Source organism: Dama dama, chromosome 20 (assembly GCF_033118175.1).
Source record: "Dama dama isolate Ldn47 chromosome 20, ASM3311817v1, whole genome shotgun sequence".
NCBI classification, from domain to species: domain Eukaryota; kingdom Metazoa; phylum Chordata; class Mammalia; order Artiodactyla; family Cervidae; genus Dama; species Dama dama.
Window position 1 is genome coordinate 51,853,688 of NC_083700.1, and position 14,673 is coordinate 51,868,360.

General features: G+C 40.6%; 1 protein-coding gene across 10 annotated transcripts in view; it reads left to right on the plus strand.

Annotated features, from left to right (window-relative positions):
* The first annotated feature begins 12,429 nt into the window (after positions 1 to 12,429).
* The window catches only part of ZNF644 (zinc finger protein 644), a 103,334-nt gene continuing 101,090 nt past the window's right edge, over positions 12,430 to 14,673 (plus strand). For 2 of the 10 annotated variants that reach the window (XM_061121408.1, XM_061121415.1), the window contains exon 1: positions 12,430 to 12,550. The gene's annotated coding sequence lies outside the window, so the exon portion shown is untranslated. Of the gene's footprint in view, positions 12,555 to 12,579; positions 12,724 to 13,513; positions 14,115 to 14,673 lie in introns of those variants that run through there. The other 8 variants (XM_061121413.1, XM_061121405.1, XM_061121416.1 and 5 more) reach the window with 8 other exon arrangements.

A 14,673-nucleotide genomic window follows, 5' to 3' on the forward strand; every position in this document is an offset into this window, starting at 1 on the left:
TAATTCTAATTTTGATAAAGTCTATTTTAACAGATATTTTTCCTTTATGAATCATGCTTTTGGTGTCATATTCCAGAAAACTTTGCCTAACTCTAGCTCAAATGTTTTTCTCCTAGAAGTTTTTCAGTTTATAGCTTATAATATTTTTGTTATTCATTTTGAGTTAATTTTTATATACTGATCAAAGTTTGATTTTTTGCTTATGGAATCAATTCTTCAGTATCAATTGTTGAAAATAATACTCTTTCTCCACTGAACTGTCTTTCACTTTTGCCAAAATTCAATTGACCATGCATTCATGGGTGTATATCTTGGATCCTCTATTCTTTTCCATTAATCTATTTGCCTATCATAATGCCAAACTGTCTTGAGTATTATTTTCCATGACAGTTATGTCATAGACTACTTGCCAGCTTACAAATTTGTTTTCTTTGTATCAGGTTCCTATCCATGATCCAATCAGCTACAGTTGAATGTTAGAGGGAGTTGGCTTGCAAAGTACAAAGCAGGGCTGCTGAGGACCACCTCTCCACATGGGCTGAGAGCAGCAAAGTTTTCCTTAACATATGTCATGCTTATACAGGCACCAGAGTCTATCCTGTAAACATTCCATTCTCTCTCTGCATCCAGTTTCACTCCTTTTAATAAATTTCTAATACTGTAGATCTTTCTAAAACATAAATCTGATCATACAATTTCCTTTGAAAAATCCATCAATGGTTTCCCATTGTCTTTAGGATAAAGTTCAAGTGTTTGCCCTTTGCAATCCAACTCTGCTTCCCTTTCCAGTTTCAATACTTACTACTTTCCACTTTCCACTTGTGTGCTATATGCTTGCCATGTGAATTACTTACAGTTCTTCAAATATGCCACATTCTTTCACTCTTAGACTTTTTTCATGTTGCTTCCTCTGCATAGGATACTTTCTCTCAACTCTTTCTCCCGAGCTAGCTTTTATAAGTCTTTTAGATCTCAGTTTAGATATAACATCAATTTAGTTCAATAAATATTTATTAAGTAACTAATATGAGTTAAGAACTCTGTTATGAGTAAAGAACATAATATGAACATCTAATACACCCTCATATTGTATATAGTCTAAAGAAGGAGATGACATTAAGCAATAATTATAGTTACATCTAAATATACAATGATGAAGAAAATAGCATGTAGTAAAATCATATTCCTGATAATGCAGTTTTGGTTGGTTTTAGTTGGTTTTAACTATCATAATTGTGGCCATTCATCCTGTCCTCTGCCCTGTTCCCATTTTCCAATGTGGTGGGCTAAAGTTCTTGCCTTGGAATGGAAAGAGGCAAGGTAAAAGGGAAGAAGTGGAATTCTGCATTCCCAGAATAATTCTTCATTATTCTCCCAACTCAATCTTCCTGGATTAGTCAGCTCAAGTGGCTGCCAAGTAACTGGAATCAGTGGTGTGATCCTGGATTTCCCAATTGTCACTGAACCTAGAATCATTCCCAGTATATTTAAACTGGAACAGTCAAGCATCAGTAGTTTGCTCCAAACTGTGAGACCAGAATAGATATTGACCACACAGCCAGAACTGGAATTCTAGCCAGCAACTGGGTAGGCTTACTTCGTCATCTCATTAACATCATAATAATATGACCTTGTAATTTACGAAATTGAATTTTGGGGTCCTATTTGTTCGGTTTTAGTGGGTTTTACTATACACATAAGACTAGTATAACAAAAGGAGAGCGTGTGTGCTAGATGTGGTGTGAAGTAAAGGAGCAAGGGAAAGCCTCTCAGAGAGATATTTAACTGAAACTTGAAGAATAATAGGAGTTAACCCAGGTGGAGTAGGACGATCGATGGCCCTCACCAGAGAAAGACTTCTCCAGGAAGCCTTCCTTTGTCCTCTACACTAACTTAGATGTTCCTTCTCCATGTTTCTAAATCCACCTGGTGTTTCTACTACCTAACACTTATCACACATATAACAATGTCCTTTTCTTTCAGTCCAGTTCAGTCGCTCAGTCATGTCTGATTCTTTGCAACCCCAAGAACTGCAGCACCCAGGCTTCCCTGTCCATTACCAACTCCTGGAGCTTATTCAAAAACTCATATCTATCAAGTTGGTGATGCCATCCAACCATCTCATCCTCTGTTGGCCCCTTTTCCTCCTGCCTTCAATCTTTCCCGGCACCAAGGTCTTTTCCAATGAGTCCGTTCTTCGCATCAGGTACCCAAAGGATTGGAGTTTCAGCCTCAGCATCAGTCCTTCCATTGAATATGCAGGACTGATTTCCTTTAGGATGGACAGGTTGGATCTCCTTGCAGTCCAAGGGACTCTCAAGAGTCTTCTCCAACACCACAGTTTAAAAGCATCAGTTCTTTGGCACTCAGCTTTCATTATGGTCCAACTCTCACATCTATACATGACAACTAGAAAAACCACAGTTTTACCTAGATAGACCTTTGTTGGCAAAGTAATGTCTCTTCTTTTTAATATGCTGTCTAGGTTAGTCATAGCTTTTCTTCCAAGGGGCAAGCATCTTTTAATTTCATGGCTGCAGCCACTATCTGCAGTGATTTGGACCCCCCAAAATAAAGTCTCTCACTGTTTCCATTATTTCCCCATCTATTTGCCATGAAGTGATGGGACCGGATGCCATGATCTTAGTTTTCTGAATGTTGAGCTTTAAGTCAACTTGTTACTCTCCTCTTCCACTTTCATCAAGAAGCTCTTTAGTTCTTCTTCACTTTCTTCCATAAGGGTTGTGTCATCTGCATATCTGGGGTTATTGATATTTCTCCCGGCAATCTTGATTCCAGCTTGTGCTTCATTCAGCCTGGCATTTTGCATGATGTACTCTGCATAGAAGTTAAATAAGCAGGGTGACAATATACAGCCTTGAACTCCTTTTCAATTTGAAGCCAGTCTGTTGTTCCATCTCCCACCATCAGACTGTAAGCTCCCTGAGGGCAGGGACTGAATATTTAGGGCTTCAGTTCAGTTCAGTTCAGTTCAGTTCAGTCTCTGAGTCATGTCCGACTCTTTGTGACCCCGTGAATTGCAGCACTCTAGGCCTCCCTGTTTATCACCAACTCCCAGAGTTTACTCAAACTCATGTCCACTGAGTCAGTGATGCTATCCAACCATCTCATCCTCTGTCGCTCCCCTCTCCTCCTGCCCTCAATCTTTCCCAGCATCAGGGTCTTTTCAAATGAGTCAGCTCTTCTCATCAGGTGGCCAAAGTATTGGAGTTTCATGTTCAACATCGGTCCCTCCAATGAACACCCAGGACTGATCTCCTTTAGGATGGACTGGTTGGATCTCCTTGCAGTCCAACGGGCTCTCAACAGTCTTCTCCAACACCACAGTTCAAAAACATCAATTCTGGGCCTTCAGCTTTCTTTATAGTCCAACTCTCATATCCATACAAGACTACTGGAAAAGTCATAGTTTTGATTAGACAGACCTTTGTTGGCAAAGCAATGTCTCTGCTTTTTAGTATGCTGTCTAGGTTGGTCATAACTTTCTTTCCAAAGAGTAAGCATCTTTTAATTTCATGACTGGAATCACCATCTGCAATGATTTTGGAGCCCAGAAAAATAAAGTCTGTCACTGTTTCCCCATCTATTTGCCATGAAGTGATGGGATCAGATGCCATGATCTTAGTTTTCTGAATGTTGAGCTTTAAGCCAACTTTTTCAATCTCTTCTTTCACTTTCATCAAGAGCCTCTTTAGTTCTTCTTCACTTTCTGCCATAAGGGTGGTGTCATCTGCACATCTGAGGTTATTGATAGTTCTCCTGATAATCTTGATTCCAGCTTATGCTTCATCCAGCACAGCATTTTGCATGATGTACTCTGCATAGATGTTAAATAAGCAGGGTGACAATATACAGCATTGATGTACTCCTTTTCCTATTTGGAACCAGTCTGTTTGTTGTTCCATGTCCAGTTCTAACTGTTGCTGACCTACATACAGGTTTCTCAAGAGGCAGGTCAAGTGGTCTGGTACTCCCATCTCTTTCAGAATTTTCCACAGTTTATTGTGATCCATACAGTCAAAGGCTTTGGCATAGTCAATAAAGCAGAAATAGATGTTTTTCTGGAACTCTCTTGCTTTTTTGATGATCCAGCGGATGTTGGCAATTTGATCTCTGGTTCCTCTGCCTTCTCTAAAACCAGCTGAACATTTGGAAGTTCTCAGTTCACATATTGCTGAAGGCTGGCTCAGAGAAATTTTAGCATTACTTTACTAGCGTGTGCGATGCGTGCAATTGTGCAGTAGTTTGAGCATTCTTTGGCATTGCCTCTCTTTGGGATTGAAATGAAGACTGACCTTTTCCAGTCCTGTGACCACTGCTGAGTTTTACAAATTTGCTGACATACTGAGTGTCAGCACTTTCACAGTATCATCTTTTAGGATTTGAAATAGCTCAACTGGAAATCCATCACCTCCACTAGCTTTGTTCATAGTGATTCTTCCTAAGGCCCACTTGACTTCACATTCCAGGATGTCTGGCTCTAGGTGAGTGATCACATCATCATGATTATCTGGGTTGTGATGATCTTTTTTGTACAGTTCTTCTGTATATTCTTGCCACCTCTTTTTAATATCTTCTGCTTCTGTTAGGTCCACACCATTTCTGTCCTATATTGAGCCCATCTTTGCATGAAATGTTCCCTTGGTATCTCTAATTTTCTTGAAGAGATCTTTAGTCTTTCCCATTGTGTTGTTTTCCTCTTTTTCTTTGCATTGATCACTGAGCAAGGCTTTCTTATCTCTCCTTGCTATTCTTTGGAACTCTGCATTCAAATGGGTATATCTTTCCTTTTCATCTTTGTTTCGCTTCTCTTCTTTTCACAGCTATTTGTAAGGCCTCCTCAGAGAGCCACTTTGCTGTTTTGCATTTCTTTTTCTTGGGGATGGTCTTGATCCCTGTCTCCTGTACAATGTCATGAACCTCCATCCATGGTTCATCAGGCATTCTATCAGATCTAGTCCCTTAAATCTATTTCTCACTTCTACTGTATAATCATAAGCAATTTGATTTAGGCCATACCTGAATGGTCTAGTGTTTTTCCCCACTTTCTTCAACTTAAGTCTGAATTTGGCAATAAGGAGTTCATGATCTGAGCCACAGTCCCCTCCAGGTCTTGTTTTTGCTGACTGTATAGAGCCTCTCCATGTTTGGCTGCAAAGAATATAATCAATCTAATTTCAGTGTTGACCATCTGGTGATGCCCATGTGTAGAATCTTCTCTTGTGTTGTTGGAAGAGGGTGTATGCTATGACCAGTGCGTTCTCTTGGCAAAACTCTATTAGCCTTTGCCCTGCTTCATTCTGTATTTCAAAGCCAAATTTGCCTGTTACTCCAGGTATTTCTTGAGTTCCTACTTTTGCATTCCAGTCCCTTATGATGAAAAGGACATTTTTTTAGGGTGTTAGTTCTAAAATGTCTTCTAGGTCTTCATAGAACCTTTCAACTTCAGCTTCTTCGGCGTTACTGGTCCGGGCATACACTTGGATTTTTGCGATATTGAATGGTTTGCCTTGGAAATGAACAGAGATCATTCTGTCGTTTTTGAGATTGCATCCAAGTACTGCATTTCAGACTCTTTTGTTGACTATGATGGCTACTCCCTTTCTTCTAAGGGATTCTTGCCCACAGTAGTAAATATAATGGTCATCTGAGTTAAATTCATCCTTTCCAGTCCGTCTTAGTTCGCTGATTCCTAGAATGTTGATGTTCACTTTTGCCATCTCCTGTTTGACCACTTCCAATTTGCCTTGATTCATGGACCTAACATTCCAGGTTCCTATGCAATATTGCTCTTTACAGTATCAGACCTTGCTTCTATCACCACCACATCCACAACTGGGCGTTGTTTTTGCTTTTGCTCCATCCATTCATTCTTTCTGGAGTTATTTCTCCAGTGATCTCCAGTAGCATATTGGGCACCTACCGACTTGGGGAGTTCCTTTCAGTGTCCTACCTTTTTCCCTTTTCATACTGTTCATGGGGTTCTTAAAGCACTAGGACCTAGTCACCTATAAATTCCCTTTGTGTGGAATAGGAAAGAGCAGTTCAACAAAGATCCTGTCTGAGCAAAGAGATTGAAAAAGTTAATACTCTGTGCAGAAGAATTAGGCATAGGCTGATGCAGGCCCACCTGTGCAAGAATTGCTTCACAAGAAAAGGCACTTTGTGGGAAGAAAATGGCATCCTTTCCTGAAGAGCAATTTAGCCCTGTTCTAAGGGACAAGAACTGGTGAGTGGAGAACAGGCTGGAGTTTAGCCTCTGTGCACCTTGGCTAAGAATTTTTGTGCAGGGCAGAAACTCGACAACTGCACACAGTGACCATGTATTTTTCACTACATTCTCAGCAATGACTAGTAAAGAGCGTGGCACACAACAGGTAAATATTAAAAAGCAGCCCATAAAAATAAACACTTAGATTAGGGCCCCTAGTACGGCCTTAGTACCAGTGTACATTCCAGATGTGTATTATCAGCTAATAACTATGGAGGTGCCTGGCAAAAAATGGTTGTGTCACATGGGAGGCAGTTATGTCCAGCAAAAGGCTCACCAGTAGCCACTGAAGATAGTTTGTTATATCAAGGAGTAATGAAGTAGCTGGTAGGACCTGTTCCTAGTTTACATGAGAAATTTTCAAGGAAATTTGCAGGGGTTTTAGGGTCCTGCAGTAAAAAGTGTGACAAGGCCAGTGAAGGTTTTTTCTAGGTTACTTTAGAAGGAAAGAATGCAGTTGTGTATAAATTATCCTCCAATGTTCTATACCTCTTGGGAGCTTAGCTCAATTAAAACAGCCTGTTCAGAGTATGAATTGAGGAGACTAAACTTTGACATAGATTTGAACTTAGACAGTAAGCTAGAATATACTGCAACAACAACTAAATTTGTGAAAGTTGATATACCAAAACAGACAGGGGAATTTCTAAAAAAAAGGTCCGGTAATTATTCTAAGATATCACTCACTGAAAAGCGTGCCATTATTTTATGTACCCCTAAGCAAGGAAAAAAATGCCAATACAAACTATGATTTTTAAAACATATCTTTTTTTTTTAAACATATCTTGATTTCAGAAATGTTACAGTAATTTTTTAAAAAATATTACAGAATTGGTGAAATATGGATTATAAAATCACATTTTTGTGCTTCTAATACACTGCTATATATCTTTAAGGAAAACATAAATTATTTCCTTGTGAGAGCAAAGTAACGGTTCAAGTTCCCTTGACAGGTACATCTTCATGGCAGAGTACAGTTTGCTATCAAAGTTTCATAACACCATCTGTTAAGATCATTTTCATATAATTCCATGCTCATTGAACAAGTAATTTGGTGTTCCTGGAACCCTTCTCTACAAGGGAAAGACTATGTTTACCAATTTGCCAGAGTATTCCATTACACTTGGCAGTCACAACTTTTACTGTAAATTAATATATCACCATGTGATTTATACATTAGTTTTCATAAGTTTCATGCATCTGAGCTCAATCGATTCTATTCTAGCTGATTCTCAACCTGCAAAGCTAAGAGCTAAACTCTAGAGGAAATGACTCCACAGCATTATCACCATGTGAGGCACATGTTGAAGCTCTTTCTTGGTCAACTTTAAAACACAAATAGCACTTGGAGCATGTGACTTTTGATCTATTTGACCAGAAGATATTTGAGAGCTGAATGTGTTCTGTTTACCTTAACATCTTCCACAGGGCCCAGTATAATGCTCAGAAACTGAAGGTACCACATGAATGTTAGAAGAGACATGGCTCTACATTTCAGTGCATCTCTTAGCTATGGCTGGAGGCCGGCCACAGTCATTCTACATTGATGGTGATGTATGGCACTCAGAAACGAACCTGAATATGAACTTGCAAGAGAGTTTTTAATGTCTTGGAATAAAAAAGTGAAGGAAAAAATGAAGATGACATTATCATGTTTCGGGGACTTTGCAGGAGGCTCAGTGATAAAGAATCCACTTGCAGTGCAGGAGATATGAGTTTGATCTCCGGGTCGGGAAGATCCCGTGGAGAAGGAAATGGCAACCCACTCCAGTATTCTTGCCTGGGAAATCCCATGGACAGAGGAGCCTGGCAGGCTCCAGCTCATGGGGTCACAAAAAGTCGGACACGACTGAGCGACTGAGCATAGCACTATCATGTTCTATTTTCAGACCTGCATTTCTAATTTGAACTTAGTGTTTCATAAATCTATTTTTTAAAGGACCATTCTTTTCTTTCTTACATGTTTAGAAAATTTAAGTAAATGATACATGATAGATATGATAATGTTCATTTTGAAGATATTTAATTTCATTTACAGTTGATTAGAAATATCAAAGCCCAATTTCTATTCACTACTGTGTAGCTAAAGAAATACATTTGTATAATTACATCTCCCAGTTATTGATTACAAAAGAAATCAATACATATAACACAATACTTTGGCTTACTATTTTTTTGTTCATTTTCTTTAGTAAAACATACGAGATGCCTGAAATTATGGATGCCCTTTTTGCTTGGATGGATCTCAACCAAATATTCTGAAACATCTGGAATCTCTCACTCTAGAAAAAATAAACAATAAAAGCATTTCTCAAGTTTAATGTGTGTGAAAGTTCAATGCAGAGAGAGCCTTCTTAACCAGGAGAACTCTGACAAGTTAGTTGTCAAGAATCCTTAAGCGGTGGTATCTATAGCTTGAGATTAGTCTAATCACTTCATCTTGTCAAGTTTCCAGAGTTGATCAGACCGTTGCTATTTCCCCCTTTTCATTTGTTCCTGAACACACTGCCGTGGACTGAGCCACTCCACTGACTTTGCTTTTACCAAGGTCACCAATGATCTTGGATACCCAATAAATTCCGCTTACTTATGTAACCTCTCTGCTGCATTTACTCAGGACGTGCAGACCCTGCTTTGTGCTCACCAGTCCCATTTCCTTTTCCTCCAGGGCATACAGCTCAACTAAACTTCTCAGCTGCTGCCTGCAGTTAAGTGGGGCCACGTGACTAGATGCTGACTAGTGGAAAGTGAGAAGTGATGTGTGCCACTTCTGGGCTTGGCCCTTCATCTTTCTACACTCATGATTCTCCATGTGTGTTCTCTCTCTTTCCAGGGGATCTGGTAGAAGATGCTAAGACCTTAGGGGAGGGCAAAGCAAGATGACAGAATGAACCTAGGTGTTTAAATAGCTGGTTTGAGGCTTGCCCTCCTCTTCCTAATAACTTCAGTGGAGCGTGATGAGAATAAGAAATGAAACTTTACTGTGTTAAGCCATTGAGATTTGAGATTATCATAGTAGTAAGCTGTTACCAACACTTCCTTGGCTTCTGCAATGCTACACTCTTGCCTGAATCTCATATCCCTTTATCCCTTCATTTATTATTTTCTTGGACTGCTCTACTCATTCCTTAAATAATTTTTTAAATCTGCATTTCCCTAGCCCACTGTTTTCTTCCTCTACATATGTTCTGCGAACAAGTCCACATACTCTCCTGGTTTACTTCTGATATGCTAGTGAGTTAGAGTAGTAAACGTGTTCCCAAATATTAGATATAATTTTTACTAAATATGTATATACTAAATCTATTTTGTATCATTTTATGAAGTTTTGTTTTAGTGATTTTGAAATCTTTATTATTTATTTCCTCATCTCCCCCATTACCTGATAAATTGAGAGTTTATCATATCTTCTTGCTAGTTCTTTTATTGGACTATAAAAGCTCTTCATCTACTCAACTATTATTTATTGAATATGTGCAAGGAACTGTCTTATTTCTTTCTTTGCTGACAGCACCTAGTACAGTGCCTTGCATGGTGCAGGCAATTGGTGAATGTTGATTGAACTGAATAAAATTATTTATTGCATGGGCTTCCCTGGTGGCTCAGACGATAAACAATCCGCCAGGAATGCAGAAGACCTGGGTTCGATCCCTGGGTTGCGAAGATACCCTGGAGAAGGACATGGTAACCCACTCCAGTATTCTTGCCTGGAGAATCCACATTGATTATTGGCGGCTACAGTTCATGGGGGTCACAAAGAGTCGGACACGACTGAGCAGCTAAGCATGCACACACATTTATTGCATACTTGCTATGTAAAATCTCTTTGCTGGGGCTAGTGTGAGACAAAAATAAATATATGGCTTGATCTGTTTACTCTCTTCATCTCTCTCTATGTCAAACATCCTCCTACTTCCACCCCAATTAGCAAATGTTTCCTAACATTTGCAGTTCCAGAAATGAGACTGCCTTACAATTTTGGTACTAAGAGGTAGGTTCTCTTAGAGTGAGGCCCTAAGATAAATCCAAACTTTGACTTGATTTTATTACTAGGATAGTTTTTTTTTTAATATTAAAGTACAGTTGGTTTACAATGTTGTGTTGATTTCTGCTGTAAATAGTAGATTAATTGATGTTTCATTCTTTTTTCTTTCTGCCTACATTTCAGAAGTATTGGGACCTGGAGAATTAACTGTTTTTATCTACCATGAAAGTGTATTTTCTTTTTGCTTAGGTCATTTGAGACCATTTGTATCTTTACTTTGTATCTTTTATTGGGTATTCCCATTCACTGGAATAACTAATACATTCATATATTGTGCTGATACTGTCAGGTTTTAACACTAATTATCAATAGCCAGTTTTGCTTTTCCTTTCTTCCTTGTTTTCAAGGATTCTTCACCAGGTGTATTCATCTGTGCTTTGTGAATTTTCTCCCGAGATGTTTTCCACATCTTGATTTTCATTCTCAACTGCAATTTTTTTTTTAATGTCTTTAAATATTTTGGCTTAGAGCTGCATAACTGATCCTTGGATTTTTTGACTTGCAATTTTCTTTTCTTTTTTGCAATACCTTACTCAAAATGTTTGCCCTTTTCAAGGTTTCTTCCACCAATAGAAAGTTTTTTGACATCTATTTTGTTTATAAAGGATTTCATCAACTATTACTACTTTTACTATTACAACGATTATTATCACTTATATTACTACTATTATTTCTACAGTATTACAGTTCAGTTGTTTAATTCTAGTATAAACAAAAAGTTTCATTAGTGAGACAAGTTTCTCATCATGGTTGAGTTCTAAGTGATTCTATTTGCTGGTTGTGTGATCTGATGCCCATCAGTCAGTCAGGGGTGTACACTCACAACAGAGTTTTATTGTTGTTGTTGGTAACTGCTTTGGTAGTGATAAATGTTATAAGAATTTCCATAGGACATTAAAATTTTATTTGCTGTAAGTCCAATAGTAAACTGAGAATGTCCAATTTTAATGCATTCTGCAAATGAAATAACTCACAAGGCAACTCCCCCAAATTGGTCGAAAATATACATTTTATTGCTTACCCATTTGTGTAAATGAAGAAGAAAAATTTGTATTTTGAAAGAGTCCAGTCCAAGAGCTGTGTGACGCTGAGAAAATTACCTAACATCTCTTTGCCTCATTAGGTTTTAATGAAATTAAATGAGTTAGAACAATGCTTGGTAAATAGTAAGCACTCCAAAGTATTAGCTATTATTATTAACTAACTCAGCAAGTATAAATACCTGTCATTTGGAATCTATGCTTGCTGATAATGATGATGAAGTCACCATCCTATAGGAAAGAGAATGTCTCTCATTCTCATGAAATACCTGCAATTACAGTGTATTCCTCTGAATGCCAATAACATCTAATGAAAGCTTTTTTTTTTCCAAGTGAGAACCCAGAGATTCAGAACAGCCAAAGAACTCAGTAAGGCAGGACTAGTAGATTCCTCAGGGACTTTTGATTCGTGTCAAACATGTTAACAACTTTTTGTTGGCTCAGTTTAAAAGCAAAGCGAATAACTCCTCATCGTTTCTCAAAGTGTGGTCTATGAGGCTGTCCTCAGATTCTGAGGTGGATACTTGTTTAAAGTATTTTAGAACTCCCTAGGCTACTAATTGTTTGAAGGGTAACCAGTATATCAGGTGTTTCTTATAGAACTTTAATTTGGAGACTCACAGGACATTCACTAAGGCAGGGAGAAAGTATCCTCACAGAATCAAATTGGACCAAAGCCAGGGCACCTTTTAGGGCAGGCCTTCCTACCCTAACTGAGATACTACGTTTGATGCTCTGCTTGTTCATCAAGCATCTCCCAACAGTTGGTCCCCTTAAGATCCAGAAAACTTCTTCTGCCATGCCGGTTGTGACCGGCAATCTTGGGTTCTTTAGCTGTTTTCCCCAACAGTAGGAAAAGAAAAGGAATTGTGCCACTCTTGTGATCGTGGAACTCAAATATGGGTCTGTTCCACCTTAAAGGGCCTAGGCTTGCCTAGTGTTTGGGTCTTGCAGAGTTTGGGCACCACCATATTTGGAGCGTGCCTACTTTGGGGCGGGAACCTCCTTGAGAGTGATTAGGTCAGCGCTGGGGGAGGTGACCTTGTTGGGTTTCTGGCACCCGAGAACAGTAGTGCACTGTTTCTGCTGCCCGGGTTGGTGTCAGTGGCCCAGACACTCCACCAGCGCGAAGCCGCCCAGGAGCTCCTCGCTGGCCGCCCCCGCGGCCCGTAGGTCGGTAAGAGGCGGGAAAGCAGCGCGCCTGCGCCGTGGGAACCGGGGCCGCCAGCGAAAAGCGGGGAGCGGAGGGGGGCCGTTGGAGCCGAGTAGCGTACAGAGCGGCGTGTGACGCGGGGACGCCGCGCGCTCCCAACGTCGCCCCGGTTTGACGCACACGGCACCAAACTGTGAGTTTCAGGGGTTATTTGGTCGGAATCGCCGGGGCCCGTGTGGGTTTCGGGCCTCTGGGCTGTGGCGGCGGCGGGACTGGGGGTGGCGGAAGAAGTTGGGGGACCCAGCCTTCGGCGCTTGGGCCCGGGGAGCTACGCCCTAGGCTGGGTCCCAACCATCCAAAAGGACGCATTTTGCCGCACAGGCTAAGATGGCGGCGGCGGCCGAGGAGGCGGAGTTGGTGCTACACAAGGAGCCCGGGCCCCGGGTTCGGGGAGGCGGCGGCCGCGGCGGCCGCGGGGGGCGGCGGAACCTGAGGTGAGCGGCGGCCGCCGCCGCCGCGGGGCGGGACTCGGCGGAGGTGGGGAGGGGGGACTTTACCACGGCGGCGTCGGAGGATCCGGTAGCGGACACAAAGGGGTTGAGCTGGGCACTAGACTTGGGGGTTTTGTTTAGTCACATGAAGCCGAGCAGCCAGTGAGCAGTAGGGGGAAGGGGGCCGAGATCAGGCGGCCTGGGGAGTCTGGCGGTCGCCATTGCAATGCAGTGAGTAACGGGGCGGTCCGAGAGCAGTCACCAACCCCCTCTCCTCGGGGCTGCTCCGTCTCGGCCAGAAGCGTAGGCTCTGGCGTTACTGTACACACCCCTCCCCTAACGTGGGACCAGGACCGCATAGCCCTCCCCTCCCCGTGTTCTGCAAGATCATATGCCGCTAGGTGCCTGGGAAGTAACAGCAAGAGGTAAATCGCTCAAAGTGGGTTGCCAGGGGCTTGGTGGGTGTCCAGCTAAAGCTTTTTGCTTCTCCAGGTCTGATTCCCTGGCCTTTGTGTCCCTGGGAGCTTAATCTCTGCCAGAGGAAAGCAGGTGTGCTCCACTTCTCCCGTGAACCTGAAGATGAGTTGTCCCAGACCCTTCTCAGTGATTGGAAACTTAGGTGGTGGAACTAACGGTTTCTTGTTACGAGACTTCCACAGACGACTCTCGTGTTGGGATCCATCCATGGTTTAGCAACATTAGTGGAAAACTTTTCTTGAACTGTTTAAGTAATACTGATACAAATCTAGTTGTTATAAAACTTTCATGTCTAGAGTTAAGATTTTGTGTGGTCCTTGAGAAGTCCTCAACGAGAGAAACACAGTTGAGGTCCTTGATGGTCTTGTTTCTTATCCAAGTTAATAATATTGTCCGCAGAAATAACCAAATCACCATCATCTATTCTGGCCAGTCCTAACTAATGCCAGGCTTGTTGCATCCAGATGATAGATTAGATTTGCCTTAACAGTATATTGCCTCTCTGCAGTGGTTTAGTTACATAGTTTTGGTCCCACAAGAAAAAGAGCATTTCAAAAAATAGACAACTCAAATTTCTCAAAGAAAGGAAACCTGCTGTTTGCCTTCAGTTGTATGTGTAAGTATCCAGGAAACTTGATGGCACCAATATTTACATCCATAGATTTTGTAAGGAAAAGTGAGTGTTTATAAAGAAGTTACAATTTAGTTTAGATATTTTAATAGGTAAAGCATGAAGCCTTGACTAGTATTAATGTACATTGCTAGTATATATTTACATTGCTGTCAAAATTGTGGTGGTGTGAGTTTTAGAATTTCTAACATAATTTAAAATTATACGGCACCTACATATACAGCATACTTTGTATATTTGTAATATTCTGAATACAAAATTTGGAAACAAGTAATGTTTTGGCCAGGTCACATTAACAAGTTAAATTACTTTATTGAAGGAATAAACATATAACTAACTTTAGATCTGTTTGAATTGAAATTTAAACTTTTCAGCATTTCTTAAAACTTTGATTTTACTTGTTTTATGTTGCCCCCCTTTAACTTTTCTCCTAATAGAGAACAATCTTGTATTAATGAGGGATACATTATTATCAGCAAAATTATTATTGAATCATATAGTTTTAGCTTAGAAGGAATCTTAGAGAACAATTGGTATTACCCTC